This window comes from Nilaparvata lugens, chromosome 7 (genome assembly GCF_014356525.2).
Source record: "Nilaparvata lugens isolate BPH chromosome 7, ASM1435652v1, whole genome shotgun sequence".
Lineage (NCBI taxonomy): Eukaryota > Metazoa > Arthropoda > Insecta > Hemiptera > Delphacidae > Nilaparvata > Nilaparvata lugens.
This window is the reverse complement of record NC_052510.1, coordinates 10,364,452-10,372,485: the sequence shown is the minus strand read 5'-3', so window position 1 is coordinate 10,372,485 and position 8,034 is coordinate 10,364,452. Positions and strand designations below refer to the sequence as shown.

The following is an 8,034-nucleotide window of genomic DNA, read 5'->3' as shown; positions in this document are numbered from 1 at the left end:
GATTGATTGATTGATTGAGTACTTTATTTATGTAGATTACAATATATACTGTCTTATACACTTATATACATAGCTTACAATACAGCAAAATTATAGATGAATTTACATGATATAGACTAAGAAAATAATTGTTGAACTGTATATGATATGAAAAAGCAATTTGTAATATAATAACTATAGATAATAATTATATTGTTATGCGTCTACATAAATTGGCGGAGGTTTGGACATATCAATGTCCATTCTTCGGAAAGAATATTAAAAATATCCTCCCCACTAACTCTCTACCAAGGAGAAGGAGAAGGAGAAGGAGAACAATGAGAAGAAGAAGAAGAAGAAGAAGAAGAAGAAGAAGAAGAAGAAGAAGAAGAAGAAGAAGGAGTAGGAGAAGAAGAAGAAAAGAAGAAGAAGAAGAAGAAGAAGAAAGAAGAAGAAGAAGAAGGAGAAGGAGAAGAAGAAGAAGAAGAAGAAGAAGAAGGAGTAGGAGAAGAAGATGTAAGAAGGAAAAGATGCTGACAGAATCACTCGCATCAAATTGGGGCACTCATCATCAGATTATGGTATTACATTTAACGTTATCAAGATGAAATTACGGTGCAGTGTTATAACCGAATTCATTAGCGTAATGACAACAAACTATATAACAGTATTTTTCTAAAAAATGAGTAATTAAGAATATTTTGTCAAGCAATTTGCGTAACAGTGTATCATAAACATCGGCAATACGATTAATCTACGACGAAATGAATTATACTATTAATCTATGACGATTATACGATAGACGAAGGTATTTTATTTGCATCGATATCAATAATAGATGCTATCTATTCCCTAGAAGGTGGAGTTTGCTTCAGCTAGAAAGAAACGATAAAGTCATCTCTCATGAAATAAGTATGAATCTTTGATAGTGGAAGATGATGTCTCTGAATCTCTTTGAAAAGTATCATCAATTCAATTAAAAAAAGATACCCGTGAAATCATAAATATAATTGTAATGTATCAATTATGATGTCTATAATCGATAATATCAGAGCACTAAAATTATTATTGATCGCAAAAACTACAAATCATTTACAAAAATCAAATTCGCTCTACAAATTTGTATTAAACTTGATCGACTCCACAGAGATCAAATCTTCATTTGAATCACCAATAGCACAGCTCAGAACGAATCGTGATCATATAATTTTCGCTCGTGACTTTTCAAGTTTATAGATGTCGAACTTGATCATCCAATGGATGAACTTGCTCTATTCATTGACAAAACAGGGAATAAATTCAATCAAAAGTATTGAACTAATGGTAATATAGATTACAATTTTCTCGTCTGTGTAGTTTTTTGTCTTGTTATCGCTTGATTTTGTTAAATTTCTTTTTTGCTGAACTAATTTATTTTTTTGAAGATCTCTGTATTAATCTTGGCTTACCTGATTTCTCAGGGCTTTATTATTTCTAGTCAGCTTATTTCTAGTCAGTTAAAATGTATTTTTGTAATGTTCACAAAAGTCAGATCCATTGAAGTCATATCTCTCTCTCTCTACAAATATTTTGTTCTTCCATGAGTCTCCTTTCCACACCAGATAGTAAGTCAAGTAGTCTTTATTTTGTTACGTGATTCAAAATCTATTATAAATTTTTACTGCCAACCAAAGAAACGTAACAATTGAGAGTTTGAAAACTATTGAACGATGAATGTATCAAAATTAATCAATTGAAATATTACCATGTAACAATCCGTTGAAGAGATTAAAAAGCCCATGAAAAAAAGAGTAAACATAAGAGAAAGAAGAATAAGAATTAAGAAGCACCATGAAGCACAGACAAAATACATTATAGTAGCCTATTCAAAAAACAATCTGAAATAAAACAGTAGTTGTAATGCATTTGATTCTCCAGTCAATCAATACAATAATAACCAATTTCATTTTCATCGATCAAGTTCAACAAAAAATTCCCATAAACAAACAATTGATATTTTATAATATGGATTGTCGTTAAACCCAGTCTCAGAGACTAACCAATTATTTTCATTAAACTATAAATAAATTGATGAGTATTATTGAGTAAAATCGATGAGAAACTAAAATGATTAGTATTTAAGAATCTATTAAAGGAATATAATATATTCAAATGAAAAGAATGAATTGAAATGAAAATGAAAAGAAGTAATAATTATTAAGGAACAGGAGTAAGGATTATTAAGAAGCAGGAGTCACAACAGAGACAGGACAGAGGACAGACAGGCAGACGGAAGGCAGAGTCAGTGCCAATGTCAAGATTTATGGCAAGATCAAGTGCAAGTCGCTGCACCGAAGACATCTCAAGGCACAAGGGCACATCAGCGTCGCGACGCACGCCAGCCGACAGTAGCGCTTCTGGCGACGCGACTCAGCGTCCAAAGTGGGGAGAAAATTATAAAACGACCAACGACCGGCGTCCAATCCACCAGTCACCTCTGCTAGTGTCACGACGCACAGTCACAGTCTCATTCATCCGTTATTTTTGCCGGGCTAAACACAGTACCGCGGCGGCGATACTAAACGCAGTACACAGACCCAGGTGGTGTGAAGTGTGCGCGTGCTCGTGTTTCCTACTAGGACTACTAAAGGACTGCATTTCCTACTGACAGGCCTGCAAAAGTTGCAACTTGTGCCAGCTACTACCTAGGACTAGCCGAAGCAGTGCAGTGCCAGTTGACTGGTTTTGAACAACTACCGGTGTTTTTGGGGCTTATTCTTTCTGCCATTAGAAAAAGGTGAGTGAATTTTGGTTGTCAGCTTGCTTTTGGACAATTTATAAGCTAAAACCAGTGTTTTTGTGGATTGGGCTATATGCCATCGAATTGTAATTAGAATTTTTAATAAATTCGTCATATTTTTAGATAATATCCCAGTGCTTTATTATGGATAAATATTACTTTATCTTATGTATCTGAATTCAAATTTCATCCATTTCAATTTCAAGTCATACAAGTAAAAAAGTCACACAGTGACAATAATACAATAATACAATGGTACAATGGAAAAAGATGGTCCGATTATAGAGACTATGAGGTTCGGAACAGGCAATGATGCTGTGAATGAAGTCTTCCTTAACCGTGAAAGGAAGAAGAAGAAGACAATAATACAATAAATACATCAGAGATATGACTAATTTTTGACAGTTGACAGGTTTGTGACCTATTGTTATTGAAATGTTACTGCTGTTTTTGTGTAGAAGGATTATGAAATAAGTAAAAGATTGGTGACTTTAATTCAGTGGGGAGTATTAATTGCGTGGTGGAGACTTTAACTCCCTCGGTGACATCAATGGTGGGAGAAACTGTAGATATTTTACATGTAGCTCTTCCATTGCTTCACAGAATACTCCAAGTTGGATTAAATTTTGTACATAGAAGATAGGACTGTACAAGCTTATTCAATAATTATTTTTATTGTTCTAATTGGAATGTTACATATCTAAAATACTGGATTGTTCATTGGTAAATGCAAATGCAATTTTCCACTCCACATGAAAGATTAACAGATCTTTGATATCTGCTGTGCAAGAAGAACTATGACAAATTTCGTTTTCCAAGGAAGATTATAACCGTTTCTTCCTTTATTGGATTATAATTGCAGTACATTGTTGATTGTTAAGTTTATGCGAGGCACGAAAAATGAATTTTTGACAACATGTGGGAACCAGGCGTTACTCTTACCATCCAGGAGAAAACAACCAACTTTTCCACAATGTCTCTATTTCATATAAATAAAATATTATGACGCTAATTCATCATTTGAAATTACTTGAGGGGTAAATACAAAGAAAGCACATTATTGCTTACTGTCCCATTGTAGAACCCTATTCGAACTTACAGTTGTACCTAAAAATTGTGATTCAATTTTTTGTCGAATTCCTTAACTCATGGATATAACATATTGAGCCATAACTAATTCAAATTACATCCAATTCTGTATGAATTTTTCATAGCATGATGTATATTTCTGCCAGATTCAATTGACATGACATAAAACTACGCTACTTAGTATAGAATATCAGGCTTCATCAGACAGTTTCGATCCAATGGAGGAAAAACCGGTGCAAGAAAATTGATTATTCATGAATCTATTTTATCAGTTCACGAAATCGATTATTCCAATGTGGGACTATAATAACTCACCCACATGCCTAATAAGAGAGCAATGAACTCAACACCTCACAAAATACATTTTTTAGTGATACATTCATGACAATATTCGCGAGATATTAGAGGAAGTCATTAGCAAGCTAAGAAATTAATGTTGAGAAACAACTACATAATTTCAAGCACATCTTGGTGCGTAGGCTGTACTGCTGGGTTCTTCATTCGACGAATTGAATGAATGCATTCATTTGCATGACACCTACATAAACATTATTCTGTACTCGAATTGTTCTATACATTTATTTTGTTCAAAGAACCAGTAAAAAAGGTGAGGAAGATCTGATAATATAGGAGTATTCTCTTTCACATGCTTTTCCCAGTGAACTAGTGATATTCACAGTTTTCATATTTTCTGTTGCTGAATTTTCAATCGAATACTTTATAAAAAATCCAATTTTCAATAATACTGATATTAATTTTACAACTTTTCAATGAACCCACAACCTCTAGAAATGGAGCATCACTTTCAGAATGTTATAGTACGTGAATAAATTAGAATCTCTAGAGCAATATTGCAAACAGTTATCTTTGACATTAATATTGAAGAGTATTATTCGTATTTCTTGATAGCTTGAGTCATGTATACTATATATAATAAAGAAAATAACTGGCTTAAACACGTACGGGATAGGAAATTCTCGAATGACGCATCATCACGTCTGAACTACTGGATTGATTTACTTGAAATTTTGCATATAGATTCTTAATTAACCGCGAGGATGGTCATAGGCCCACTTTCAATTCTTCAAGATTTCATTACGTAAAGTTTTTGGTTTGTCAAGTTTTAAAATAGACACTTGTGGAGCACCGATTTCCTGCTAGTATACAATAATACTTGAGTATAATTCACGTAAATCAATTAATTAGATTATGCATGAATGAAGATCATTTCAATCAGAGAATTCATGCATGATTGGAAGAGAATCATACAATGCAGTCTCCTAAACAATAGAAACTATCTAAATCAGCTCTTCTCAAAATGTATTTGAAAATTAAGAAGATTAAATTTCAACTTCATAGTAAGTAAGTTATGAATTGCACACCAAGACATTTATATTAACACCGGTAATCAATGAATTAGATATTGAATCTCCAATATTGGAATTAACAAAGTTAGTAGACGTGCAACTTTTTTAGTGAACTAACGTTGGGAATTAATTTTCCCCCTCCCCTCTTTTAAGATTTCCAAGAGGAATATTTCTCAATAAGAGATTTCTTCCTACACACAGATGGATATAGTTTTGAAGGGGGATCCCAAACATTCCGTATTGAGTACTTTATTGACCGAGGGAAGTGAAGTCTAGGATTCAAGTCGACGGTTTTGCATTTCTCTTTATTTATGTTCAGCATTTACGGGGAAACGCAGCAATAGATTTTAATAAAATTTGACAGATATGTTCTTTTTTTAATTTGGCGTCGACGTATACATAAGATTTTGTGAAATTTTGAATTTTAAGGATAATACAAAGGGAGTCTCCTTCGAACGCCAATATCGTAAAAATCAGACTATGGAGTTATTCATCATAAATCAGCTGTCGAGTAGATTATTAATTGCATGCAATGACGCATGCAATTAATAACTGAAAGTAACATAGCTCGACCTTTCTCTGCTTTCAACTCGGGCTGACCTGTTGCCAGTATATGTCTTGAAAGAGATTAGCTTTTGATGTTAAAACACCAACCCCAACAGCCATTAGTCGTTTTCACATCGATATCTCGCCGACATGACAGAATTTCCTCTGATGGACAGTATTGACTGACAGAGGAGGCTGAGGTTTGTAACTGCGCGAGGTCTATTGTTCACAGAACTACTAGTTATAACTGTGTGATCAATGCTTTTAGAAGATGGATTTTAATTCGAAAAATAAAACCAATAAAATGAAATAGTTTTTCACTCTCTTCGTTGAATCTGGACCACGTGAATATCCATTCAGGTGCACAAAATGAGTCCACCGTCCTCAGTAGGTTTTCTGTAGGCACATTTTCCTTTCACCAATGATTCCGCCTAATCTTAGCGAGCGGCAATAATGAAGTTATCCTGCCGCAAGAAAGGATGTGGCAAAAGGATAAGAAAGGAAGGAAGTAAGGAGGTTCTGGCTACAGTTAGACTTGAATTATTAGAGTTTAGAACGCACCGGCGTTACCAAAGTCATTTACAGTTACTTACTTACTAACCAACTGTAGACACACTCTGGTCAATGCTGCATCAACAAGGACAACTGATTAATTCTCTTGAGCATGGTTACTTGATCAGACAAGAGTCCGACACAATAACACAATATTTGAGCTATCTGTGCTCTATTTGGATAATTAGACTATTTTTGGTCTTTGGATGATAGAAAACATTTTTCTAATAGTTTACATTCTTCCAATTTTATAAAAAGTGAAATTATTATCATTATTTTTTTACAATGAATCACAGATTGGGAGAGAAAACTAAGAATACCTTGTACTATTTCTCTCCCAAATTTGGGTAACATTAAAAGTCCAAATGAGGTTATGTCATCTAGATTTCCACAAATTTGGGAGAGAAATAGTACAAGGTATTCTTAGTTTTTCTCTCCCAATCTGTGATTCATTATAGAAAAAAAATAATAATTTCACTTTTTAAAAAATTAGAAGAATGTAAACTATTAGAAAAATGTTTTTTATCATCCAAAGACCAAACATAGTCTGATTATCAAATAGAGCACAGATAATTGAAATATTGTATTATTGTGTCGGACTCTTGTCTGATATATATATATATATATATATATATATATATATATATATATAATATATATATATATATATATATATATATATAAACCATTCTTTTGAATTCAGATGTTCCTAAATTGATATAAATAACATGATATGTGAATTGTAAATATTGTGCAGTGAATAGTAAATATTGCAAACATGACTTATTTAGAATTTCTCAAAGGACCATATCTCCCTTGAACATATTTTGGCTGAAAAATTCGTTTTTCTGCTCCCATAGGTGATGCAGTTCAAGTCAAATGAATAGTTTGCATATGAAGGCTGACAATAGTTGACCATATTATAGTTAACTATATAATTGTATCAAGGACTCTGGAATTTATAGAAGAATTCTAGATGATTCGCCATTTTATTGTCTTACATCTTTAGGGTAACTTTTAATATAAATAAAATATAGATCTCAGTACCCTAGAAGAGGGCATATATAAGAAGAGGATTTATATTTTTATTCATAAGAATTCTAGAATCTAGAGCTATGTATTCTAGATTAATTCGTAGCGGTCCATTCCCCTCCCCTTCATCAGTATCAATGATCCCAGCCAAAACTATTGGATGAGTACACTAGACCTCGAGAATTACTTATGAATTTTCCTCGAGAATCACTTATGAATTTGCATTTCTAACAATTCATCATGTCATTTGGAATCCCATTCATAATGATGTGGAATTTTAACAAAGATTCTGGACTCAAGTCAGAGGAGAAACTATTTTCCATGCTCCTTTGCATTAAACGAGCCAATAATACTTGTCATACTGTATTATTTCAGATCGTTATCTATTGTACAACAGTTCTCAATGATTTTCTGTGAATCCTACACCGTAATGTCAGGAAGAAACAAAAACCTCCAGTAATGTTTACTTTTTCAAGTCCTATCGAGTCTTCAGCGTAGTTTGTATACAATTTTTCAAGCTGATATACTGTACATTATTGGTGTACACTTTACAAAAAAATTGTGAGTTTCAAGTTCAATAACCAACAACAAACTATTTCCTGGAAGAGTAAGCTACAAGGTTACAGCATTCCACAAAGTCAAGCTGAAGAAAGATTCTGAGAGATAAATGTGGTTGAACGGAGCTGCATT

General features: G+C 33.1%; 1 protein-coding gene across 1 annotated transcript in view; it reads left to right on the top strand.

Moving 5' to 3' along the window:
* Positions 1-2,450: 2,450 nt before the first annotated feature.
* The window catches only part of LOC111055743, a 222,436-nt gene continuing 216,852 nt past the window's right edge, over positions 2,451-8,034 (top strand). The window contains exon 1 of the mRNA XM_039433651.1: positions 2,451-2,755. The gene's annotated coding sequence lies outside the window, so the exon portion shown is untranslated. The remainder of the gene's footprint in view (positions 2,756-8,034) is intronic.